The 12,886-nt window shown below is 30.7% G+C and overlaps 1 protein-coding gene across 1 annotated transcript in view; it reads left to right on the top strand.

The window, feature by feature from the left end:
* Positions 1-2,800: 2,800 nt before the first annotated feature.
* The window catches only part of LOC125064971, a 72,989-nt gene continuing 62,903 nt past the window's right edge, over positions 2,801-12,886 (top strand). Inside the window, exon 1 of the mRNA XM_047672334.1 lies at positions 2,801-3,019. The gene's annotated coding sequence lies outside the window, so the exon portion shown is untranslated. The remainder of the gene's footprint in view (positions 3,020-12,886) is intronic.

Here is a 12,886-nt window from a genome sequence, read left to right as displayed (position 1 = left end):
ATACTATTTTTAATGAAAAATTTAACTTGGTACCTAGTAATGAACCAACTAGGTACCAAGTAGAGACGCGGTTAAACTAGATTCAAATACGTTCAGCTCTGATGCGTGGACGCAATAAGAGTGTGACGAAGTTGCTCCGGTGGCGCCGGCGCGAACGCCTCCGCGTCGCACTAATCTATTTCCTTCATTTAACCGGAAATCGGCAAGAAAGTGTCCTTTGTGTTAAATCGAGAGATTACAGGGAATGATTAAATTTAAATACAGAAACATTTTATATTATTTATAGTTTTGTACGAAATGCTTTCATTCAATTTCGATGCAAGGTAGGGTGATATAATTAATTTAAAGTATACCATATTTTTTGCCAAGTAATGGAAATTCGATTGATCGACCATAATCCCTTGTCTTTTTATATAAAAATTCAGGGTCGTATTTAGGGAGGGTCCGATGGTACAGACCTGGGCCTTGTCTTGTCTTAAATAAAATATTAAAAATTATTAATAATAATTAATTAAAAAAAATAAAATATTTTTTTTTTGTTTATCTAGTATAGTTTCTACAGAAGAATGTTGAATGACAACAATTAATTTATTTATAAGATACATTTAATCGGGGCTTGTACTTCTTTGTGGGCTTCAAGACCTTTAAATTCGAACCTTAAGAAGGCTATTTTTGGGTTTTAGGTTTAGGTTTAAAAAGGATATACATTTTTTAACCTAGCTATGCGTTTATTTATGTAAAGCGTAAACAAAATTCGTTTAGTTTTTATTTGTTTCTTAGTAGAGTTAGGAATAAAATAAACAAAAAATCCTCTTGCTTTGTGAAATTCAATTACTTTTTAGTTTTCCATTTAGATAAGAAACTCCGTGCTAAATAGATATAAATTTGCTTAAGATTTAACAACGAACAAGACGCGTGATGTGTCACTTTTTACTTCTAGATCGTTAGAATCGAGAGCCGGCGCAGGTGGACGAGATTTATCGAGTCAGGTTGTTATTTTAACGATTATTGTCCATAATGAGTATCATCCATCCCATTGATCTATGAATGAACTTATTGTTTGAATTTAAAATGAAAAAGGCTATTTATTTTTTTAATCATAATTAAATATTTATTTTCGAACGGCAAATATTTATTTCGTAAGTGGTCAACTACATCCATAGACACCGGTACAAAAGACTCACACACACACATAATGCGCTATCAACATGTCCCCTGTGCCTGCAGCATGCAGGTAACCGACTGTAATCTAGTGATTTTCTACTAACTAAACCAGGGAACCAATACACACAAACCGGTCCGCCCGTTTCGGAGGAGTTCAGTTAGTTACACGTACAGATCATTTGATTTTTTAAGATATATATAAAAAATAATAAAGAATTAAGTTTTTAAAATACGAATACTACACGTGGTGTACCCTTCGCAATGAATCATCTCGACTCGAGTAACCTGTGGTATTAATTTCACGCCCCACAGACTCCAATGATAGTTTTTTTTAACTTATTTTTTTTCACGCTATTAGTCGTATCAGTCATCAGATCCGCATAATGGTATTGTACGGGGCACGATGTCGTCGTGGAAGGTTAGACATATTACACTGTTTCGTATGATATTTAAGAAATAAAGATTTTGTTAAGTTTGTTTTATTTTTCTTTTGTGTTAGTAATGTATTGATTCATAATTATCTATGACGTATTAAAACATTTGATAGATTCCGGTGAGACAGTGAATACTTAAGTAAACAATAGAAAAAATAATTTTTGTAGGAACTTGTATTGAATGACTTTAAGAAAACATTTTTTTAATTTTTCATACACCAAGCGCCACGTTGCTGATATTATATGCCTCGTAAATATTCCTCAAAGGAGATAATGTCTGGCTACCCTCATTTATACTTCACGACTGTAATTTTAAACGAAAGTTATTCGGTAAAAAGTCAACGGCAAAAATATTTGTTAAATTTCCGTCAACTTTTCTTTTTTCAATACAATAAAGCTATTCGCCAGATATTTTATATTGATGAATTTATGGCTAATAGTTTTAGCGTTTGTTGATGTTTATCGTAATTTTATTCGTCTTATGGTGGTTACAAACTCGCTACATAATTTCTTCTTTCATTAAATCATAAAGCTACGTACCTACTATAGTGTTCGTGCAATACCGCATTCCTCATAAAATATGTAGATATAGTACTTATAAAATATACCAGTATCTCTTATAAATAATATCAGATTTATCCAATATTATGAAATAAGGAAATCATTTCAGTTATCAGTTTTTTTTTATTTGAATTAAAATAAATGTTTGGTAAAACTAACTGAACAAATATCCCGAATTTTAATACAGAGAATGCAAAAAGAACTTTAAAATTCTGCGTCGGTACATCCACGGACGCGAGAAAAACGAACGACGTACGCGCATGGCCGCTGCGCGCCCTCACTACCTTGGGGTCAATTTAAATAAGCCAGGAGCTTCTTCAAGACGAAAATATATTTACATATAAAAAAACACGTTGTCGTATTTATTATAATAAAATTAGGTAAGATAATAATAATAATTATTTTGTTATATTTTTAAATTTATAACATGCGAAAGTATTATAAAAATTAGTCAGACTATCAAGCTTAATTCCCTAGATTTCGATATATTTTATTTCTTCTTTTGTCTGTTGATATCGATAGTAATATATTGTGCAAAAACAGTATAGATTAAAGCAATAATTTATTGAAAGTTTAATCTCCTCGACTAATGACAACAACAAAGCCTGCTGCCGGGGTCCGATGCGCTCCGTAGAGCACCGCGGACCGCGCGCCGACACACGACGGTCGGCTCCGGCAGTCGGCACTCGGCGGTTGCCAGACTGCCAGTTTGTTCGCGACCTCCTCCACTCACGATCGTGTCTGCCAGTGCCAACTTTTTCAGGGACGCGAAAAATTGCTTTTGTGTGCTTGAATGTGATTTACTTTTAGTGATGTGTTTGGTTAAAGTTGCGGTCGTTTGAAGGATTTTTTTAAAAGAGGTATTTTTTATTAAAATATTTTAGTAATTATTGTAAAACTATTTAATTGTTATAACAATTTATTTTCAGCTGGAGCAATATTTTTCGAATATTAATTTATTTTATTTCATTTGTTTTTCACATTGTGTACATTAGAAGTTATTTCATTTTTATTAAAATAAGAAAATTAATTAAGTACATAGCAATTTTTGTTTACATTATTACAATTAGAATAAAAAAATCACTCATCAAGTGTTTGCCAAGGCGTAAACTTTTTATAGGTATGGCTGTCAAAAGTAAAATAAGTATTACCTACATGTATAAACGAAAACCATGAAATGATCACATGGTAGTGAATTTTTTTTTTGTGTTTTTTTTACTGTAAGCTAGATCTTTATAAGAAATACATTCATCTTATAGATCGTTCAAACGAGAGCTAGGGAAAGTGGCGATGCGCCTGCGCAGCACTGGGCACGACTTCGTTATACGCAACGATAGTTAAACGCTATCATTTTTTGTTCATCAATTATGTATTTTCACCGTTGTCTACTCACGACGCTCGTTTCGTATACTAATTAATATATTGATATACATTCTTGTTCTATTTTGAACAGAGATAATTTTGTATTTTTCATAAAACAATTCTATTGGTACAAAATTAAAAGAGGTTTTTCTCTAATATACATTTAAACTAAAGATGTTTTCCTATATAAAATCATCTACAACATATATGTTTTTATCGTTTCTTAACAATTCATAATTATTAAATTGACGTCATTATTACATAGAAAATTAAATGAAAAAACAAACATTTTTTTTTATAGCATGTAACATTGAGGATGTTACCATACTTTACATTTAAATTAAACAGTGATAATTTTGCTGTATGTAATTACCAATCCAATGCCAATTGTTAATTATCTTGTTTTTTATTTAAACAAAATCTTACAACAATTGCGTTATATGTTTTTCAAAGTAAAACTAATTCATACACATTCTTCGGTCCCACGGACGGTATAACGTTCGGTTATGCTATTTTGAAACCTTCCATAAAGAATAAGACACGGTTAAACACGCAAGTTGTGGGAATCACTTTTCAATTTTTTAACCTTGTAAGTTAGAGGATACATTTTAATGTTATTGTTTGAAACCTAAATCAAAGTTATCGTGTGTTTATTATTTAATGAAAATGTCTTCTTATAATGTGCTTTAATTGTTTTCTTCGAAATATATAAACTATTTATATACAGGTTTTTATGGATATGATCAAAATCAAAATAAATTTAATTCAAGTATGGTTTTACAAGTACTTTTATATCGTCATATTACTTTATTTAAAAAAAAAAAAATTATCCTTTTAGATATTTAAAAGCCAAAATAGGTAATAAGCAAAATGATTTATTGAACATTTACGTCATGGTTTTCGAGAAGCTTACTTAAGTTGAGTTGCTTGGTCTGACTTCGCATAATACTCGACGTCTAGATATCCGTGGCTGTCTCACAGATACTCTACGTAAAAGAGAAAAACAATTTTTTCTTTTCGAATATTAATACGTACACTGTCTAACGTATATAAAATATAATTCTAAAATTTTATAATTAAATTCGTGATTAACTGAGCGAATAAACACAGTAAAATAAAACTCGAAAAATATCTCAGATGATACAAATATAAATAAAAAATTAGGTCAAAGAAATATTTAAGTTTCTAAAAACAATATTGTGTTGAATTTAGAATGTTAAATAGTGTCTATTAGAAATAGTCTAGACGCTGCTTACAATGTGGACCCGTACTCGCCCGGGACTGAATACAGTATTACACAACACATAACATTTAATTATATTATCTACTATGTTAAAGTCTGTTAAAATATTAAAATTTAGTATAACAAATTATTTGTCAAATATTTAATATATCATTTTCACTTATAAACACGAAATAATTGAATAACTGATGAAAATATATCCTTAAAGACAAATATTTTATTGCCTTTGCTAAGTACTAAGCTAAAAGCTTTATATTTAGCAACAAAAATAAGTATATTATCACTTACTGTTTAAATCTTCTAGTACAATTGAATCTGTAATGAAATCTGTTAAGCTTTTTTGGGTTCAGATCGAGAGATACAAATCTTTAAATAAGAATCTGAGAATCTTAGACTATATAAATACATTGTTTTTGTTTTAATTTGTAATGAAGACTTGATTGAATTAAATCCTTTTATTTGACATGCCGTTTACTTACTAAGTACTGCCCCGATAACTTACGCGGCTATTATTCTGATGTTCTGGGTTGAATTCCCATGTCAGCCCAATAACAAATAATAATTTGGTTAACTAATACTATACAAACTAGTTTACTGTCTATGGTAAACAAATATATTTAACTTTTTTTTATTTTATTTTAAAAGATGTTTTGTTCTCTTGTTGATCATGTTCTTGTCGAATTTAACTACTATTTACCCTATACATCTTAATTATAACTATATAATTCTTCGGTCTAGATCGCGATTTAGTCATAGACAATATTACTACTTTTTAACAATTGATATCTACATGACAAATGTAAACGTGTTTTCTTTTTTTAATTTATTTTATTTAACTTACAATAAACAGCAACTCTGTTGGCTATAAACGTAGCAAATTATTTTTATCTCGTCGTAATATTCTAAAATTAGAGGTGCAATTATTATTTTTTTATCCCGATACTTATTTTAACAATGTTGCAAACTTGCTCTGGCTAAGATATATAATGCGCGAATAAAAAACATTAAAAATAGTAGAATAATTTTGCCGATATTTTTACATAGTTAAACATAATCCGAATATGTACAAATCTCCAAACAATGATCTATTTTTTTTTAAAATACCTCCTATATTAAAGTCGTCACGCTATGACATCTGGAAATGCGGCAGATGGTGGACATCGTAAACAAAAGAAACTGTTTGTTGTGCAAAAAAATGGCAATAACTAACATTGAGTAACGTTTTCGGTTATTTTAATTAAAAGCTTGGATACCGTTCGGATATTTTTTAAGTATAACAATGTTTATTTTTATTTTATTATTTATCCGGTAAAAAGATAAATAAACGTCACTTGATCTACAAAAGTTTTTTTTTTGTTTTTTATTCTGGCTTTTATTTGTCCCAAGAGGGCACAGATTATTTCGCCATAGTCATCTACAAAACTTTAACAAGTTATAAAGTAAAAGATCTTGACGTTTTTGTTTGATTGAAGTTTTTATGACTTAAAATAATTTACTACTGTTGTAAATATCTGCTAGGACTATCGTATAACAAAATTGATACCAGTTTTATAAAGCAAAGCTCGAATAGGAAGCATATTATCCAGGTTTTGGTTTGAAGTGTGATTTAACAAAAACCCCTTTTACCGAATTGAGTTGAATTATTATTTCATCTGGCGAATTAAAAAGTGATTTTACAAAATTATCCTTTTTATAGCACGTCAACGCGGAATATAAATATTTGAACACACACTAACGTGCAGTCGACTGAGAGTTTTTTATAACTGTATTTTACATTTCAATTTAAACTGCGTTGCCAAACGATGTTGCAGAAATCAACCTTATTTTTCAAACAATGAAAAAGGTTTCTTGCTATAATTATCTCATTTATTTTATTTCTTGCTGCACTACAATAGTACTCTCGTTATAATGTGATATAAAACTATAGTTCTGTGCTTAAATATATTAATACTTTCGTACTTTTATCGACTTGACTTTGTTTTATCGTATGAATGACTTTCAGAATACTCGCTCAACAATTAAAATGAATCGGTCAGTTATTTCATTAACATGCGATATTTACATATTGTGGAAATGCATTTTGCGACAAGTCACGTGCGACGATGGAGTCACTAAGCCGCGTATCCGCGCAGGTGTATTCGATATCTCAAGCTATATTTTAAACGGTTATCACGCGTTGAAATCTTATGTATCACTTGTGCCCTCTTTCTATGTAGGGATTAAGTTTTTCATGCTGCCATCATAAACAAATATTTCTTAAACAAAAACTTTTGTTAATATATTCAAAAAAAGTTTACTGATTACTTTCTCTACGAGTCGAGATATATTATAATGTTAATTATAACGTACTCCTTTCCCTTTACAAAACGGTCGCTTGTGGATCACATCCTGTTTTTTTAATAATTTCTATGATCGTGATTTGTTTAAAAAACGACCTTCATATCACACAATAAGGTATGATTTTAAAGAACCGAGATTAATTGCGGTATAATATTTAAAATCACACACCCTTCTCAACGGACGCGTTAGAAAACCGTTGATTGTATCTGTGACGGCAGTCGGAGTAATTATTTTTTTATCTTTAACTTTTGGGTTCCCGACCACGCGACGGAGAAGGTAACGGTTTTTTAAAGTTTAAATGCAGTGAATTTAATTTCAAAATATATAACGAATAACTTTTGTATAATGCAATTTACAAAAGGGAAAGTCAAATCAATTAAAATTTCCCGCTACTGCAGAGGGTTGGTAATCTACCTTACCAGGGCTTGAACTCTTCTAGCCAAAGGAACATCTCTTCAAAGAAAGACAAAGGAAGCAAAGTTTGTGGAATCTAAAAGGTTAAATATAGAGCTATCACGGACGTTTTAAAACCATTATTGCAACTAAAGCTGCGAGTTTGAAAACAGAAAAAATAAGATTTGTGTATAATAAGTCATCTGACGTACTCGGTTCTCTCGACAAGATGCGCTCACGATGATTGTTATGACTTTGGTCAAGGGGGTTTATTACATACTCTTCACTAACCTTGAGAGCTGATAATATAAGAACATGTTTATAATTGAATTCTAGGTATTGATAGAATAAGAGACTAAATAAAATGTTTACGTTATAATATAAATAACTCGACGTATAGCTCTATAATATAACTCCATTGATTTATGCGGCGCTTTACAGTAACGCTCCCCAGTCGAAATTACTGTTTTTTTCGATATTCTACAATCATATTTTAGTCAATTTACATAAGAACTTAATAAATGATTATAAAAATCAATCTCATGAATCATCCCATCTGTTGGTGAAAACCGTTTGAAGATCTGGTTGGTAGTATTTAAGTTTAACACGTTCAAGCCTCCAAGCAGACAAACGTGGCTGGCACTGGGACTTTGTCTTATAAAATTTAGTGGTGTGCGAGTGTTTGGAATGCTTTTGCTAGGAAGTAAGCTAACCGCCAATATACAGCTTTTTGTTTGTTGAGGCACCTTAAACTACTTAGAGTTGATGGTACTTTATGAATGAGCTGAACACACAATAACCTTAGTTGTAATAAAATTATACAAGTAAAAGTTTCTAAAATTAACGTACACTTTGGATTGTTTTACTTTAGAAATACTTTTTATTAACGTTCAAATTACGCAATGGCCTATATAGGCAATACCTTTCGTTCAATATTGTTGGCTTTGCTTCTTGTTCGTAATTACGATTGGCTTAACAATAAATTTGCCCATCGGAAGGGCTATCCATTAGTTCATTTTTCATTTCACCGTGTTGCGTAAACAATGGCGCTTGGTCAGAGGGGAACAATACGCAATCGTCTATGGTAATTTGCGCGGTAGCATGCGCGGGCGCAGACGAACAATGCCGTGTCTGACAATTGCACGTAAATTGCCATTGACTGGGATACCAATAAAAATATATAGAAGTAGTTTTCGATAAAATTTAAAATATATTTTAGTAATTAAGTAGATAATGTCTCATTTTTATTCGAGCGGCGACAAAGTGTGACAAATCCATTTGTTATAGAGATTACGAACACGATTATGTTGTTTTTGCTTTGGGTTTAAGCGAAACTGCTAACTAAATTTAGATCGAGTTTCATTATTAGAAAATTTGCTTTAAATTGCTCAACGTGCCATGCCAGTTATGCGGGATTATGGTTCATATAAAAATATGAACCTTATTTTTATATTTTTTACACACAGGCAGATTAAGGCACTAATACGTAATTGCAACCAACGAAATACATTAAGAAATTAATTTTTTTTTCATGTCACCTTTAACCGCCTTAAAAATATTTTTAGGGTTCCGTATCCAAAGGGTAAAACAGGACTTATTCCTAATACTCCACTGTCCGTTCGTCTGTCAGTCCGTCTATCGAGCATATAATTTTTTGCCGTTGCTTTATAGATTGTTTGGAATCCTTCATGCTAGTACGACTCGCACTTGGTTGGTTTTTCTAAATTTATTTTTTCGTATTTCCCAAAACGTAAATAAGTAAAATCGCGGTCGCCGACTATCTTATAACAAAATATAATCATTCGTCGTTTTCGTATTAAATTGATGCTATGAATAAATTAAACGAAATGTATTTAGGAAATGGCAACTTTAAAGTGTAAAAGCTCGATTTTGCATACTCCATAAATAAAATTAGAAAATTATATTTACATAATCTTTTATTTAATTTATTATAGTTTATTTATACAGGGGGCATTTAAAAACGTTAATAGATTATCATAAATTAAACATTCTTAAATACAAAAAATGTATTGAGAGCCGAACCGGTGGTAGTGTTTAACTTGACAATCAATAAGAAAGTGTAATACTTCTATATTGAATAAAGGAATTTGAGTTTGAGTTGAGCGTCCACGAAACAAACTTTGTGCTCGCTTTGATAATGGGTAAGGCTAATGAAATATGAGGATCGATCCGACAAATAACCTGGAGTGACATTTACAACCCGATATAAATATTGTAACTATCGCTTTATTACGAAACGCTCGCATCGAAACACTGCAAGTCAGAAGCGATTATTTGTTAAACGATTTCTGATACCCTTCACTTTTTTTTGGATGACCTCCATCCTTTGTGTCTGAGAGGTTATTTATCTTTTGACCTTGATTGCACAATTTTCCGGTGGTAGAATAATTGGTGAGGGTGTAACCACCCAGAGAACCAAAAACTTTGCTACATTGACCTTTAAACTGTCGTAATATTCATTGGATTTTTTTTTTAGCCAAATGAACTATATATTTTAATATATTATACCATCGGGACTAACAGACGTCAGTGTTCCATAAACTTAATATCCGTAGATATTAAGTCTCATAAAATACATTATATTTATTCTGATCTGCTTTTGAATTGTACCACAAGTTGTGAGTAGTTTATTGTGCACCAGTTCAAGAGCATGTAACGAGGTCGCTCCCCCACCGAGGGGTCCCGCTCCAAACTTTGATGGACTTCGACAATAGACTTTGATCGCGTTTCATATCAATAATGCAATATAGAGCGAGATGAGCCGGCCATAGCGCACACCGGGCTTTATTGATGTACCTACCGTGAAGATTCGTTAAAAGCATTGTCATACTATTGCGTTGCCTACTACTGTGTTTTTTTTTTAATTTCGTTTATAACAATAGCACAAATAATATTCAATTTTACAAGCTTTTTATATAACTTAGAATAAAAAAATTGTATCGGGTATTATTACAAAGTATGTTTGTTAATATTTTTGACTATCGTTGCACTTATATTTACAGTTTAGATATTTGAATAATTTTTAAACAAGTACGTTTAAGATACTTCAAAAATTAACGTCATAAAAATGCTTATTTGTTAAAAACTTTTGTATTTTAAGTTCATTATTTTTATAATAATACTGGATCAAAGATTTATATTTTAATGATGTTTAATTATTTTCTTTTATCTGTCCCAATGCAGAATACTTGATTAAATGTTTTATTAACTTGTTTCAACTTCTAAAATAAACTGAAACTATTAATGTTTACTAGCAAACTAATACATGAAAATAATAAAATACTAAAATAGATTAAATTGTGTGTTTGTATTATTGTTCCGTAATATACGTAAACATTATCATTTGAATCTATCCCAGCGTCAACACGAAAGCGTTACTTGACACCGCGATGTTGGCAATTTATTTGCAACAAATCTCTTCACGTGTTAAGCTGAATAATATAGTCGTTAAACACTCCAGCCGTATGTCTCGGCTCTATTGTTGTTTGATTTATACTTTGCTACTTGATGAATTAACATTTTATATTTCAAAGGGTTTCATATTCAAACGAGTTTCAAAGGCTCCCCTAATTTCTAAATTCTGCATTTATTGTTCACTTTTCGCTTGACTTGAATTTAAAATTCAATAACAAAAGTCAGTTTTGATTATAACGAATTTGTAGCGTAACATAATACGAATTAAAAATTATATATGACAATATTTAGTTCCTAAAGAAATATTTATTTATATTAGAAATATTTTATTGCATTCCAATTAACTAATTATTTATATGGGTATAGAATAAATCAGGGAATGTACACAGTTGTACTGGATGTAACGAACGACCTTATCGCTAAAGCAGCGATCTCTTCCAGGCAAACACTGAACAGAGGACCAAATGTAAAAAATATGTGGCAAAGGCATATTAAATAAAGTAAATTATCATTTCCATATAAATTGAAATACAACTAAGCCATAACATTTATTTTTAATTAAAAATAATAGTCATTCATGTGATATTTTCGTCGATTTGATATTTCCCTTAGTTTCTTTTCTCGGAGTTAAATTCGCTACAAGCAACGACATAAGACAACTTGGTGTTATTCGGAGTCATTTTCTGTTTTAGGTGACGTTGTTTTTTGTTTTTTCGAAATACATATAAAGGCCCATCAAAATAACCCGAAAATAACAATATATTATTTTTAAAATAATAAAAGTTGTAAGTCAGGATAAACCACGATATAATAATACAAGAAGCAGTAAATCACTTGAATTTCTTTACGTTTGTATAGATACATATTTTGTCCATTTTAGATAAAACGGGTATTCAAATGCCGTTAGCGGAATGATGTATAGCCTTGAAGCTTGCTCGCTGCTTACTCTAATGAGTAAGCGGATGTTCTAACTAGTGTTAATTATTGGCTTACATTACTAAACTCGAGGACTTGAAATTTATACATTTCAGCGATCAATCTGAATGTCTTAATTACTAACCGGGAAATGATTATAGGGATTAATGAATTAAGGGAAGAAGTATGCATATTGATACTTAATCAGTAATCACACTGCCTTATCCGTGTTTTTTTATTCAAAAAAAGTATAAACTTTACGTTTAATATAATTTCTTAGATATATAACGTATCGGGTAGAATCTGAATGGATCTTTTTAAATTATCATCTTTTATCGATGGAAATATTATGGTATGCACTCTTGTGAAGGTATTTTATCTGGAGGCAGTTTTTGTAAAAAAATACCTAAATGTTAAAATTAATATTATATGTTGTAAAATAATATATTATACACATGACAAAGTTTACGCTCTAAGTTTTAGGTTTTCTAACAAATGATTTTTTAAGTAGGTATTTACCTACCCAGGCGATACTGATAACGAACGTGTTGTCACAAGTAATAAACATTCAAAAGAATAGTCATTATCATCAACAAGTCATTGACCTCGATCCCACTTAATTATATGTAACTTTGTCACATTATGGGACTTCGAAACATAAAAAAAATATTAATACTCAATTACTCCTAATTTTGAGGAAAAACAGAAACTATTTCGTATCGAAGTTCGTTCAACTGAAATCTGAGCCACAGTTTCAAGTACCTTTTAGTTAAATATTACAAAGACTACTTTTAAAATAATAATATAATGTCTAAAAATATAAATATGCAATTAGTACCAAGAAGAACGGACAAGGAACCCAACACTTACAATCATTCGGTTAATTTAAAAAAAAGAACTGACGCACGGTATCGTTGTAGGCTGACCAGGGCCGGATTTAAGGGATCCTGGGTAACATTCCCAAATTTTTATTATAATTATAATTAGATTCAGCAGTGCTTGTACTTTAACGGAACGAAAACGTAAACGCTATAAAGAA

Source organism: Vanessa atalanta, chromosome 6 (genome assembly GCF_905147765.1).
Source record: "Vanessa atalanta chromosome 6, ilVanAtal1.2, whole genome shotgun sequence".
Lineage (NCBI taxonomy): Eukaryota > Metazoa > Arthropoda > Insecta > Lepidoptera > Nymphalidae > Vanessa > Vanessa atalanta.
This window is presented reverse-complemented; position numbering and strand designations above follow the sequence as displayed.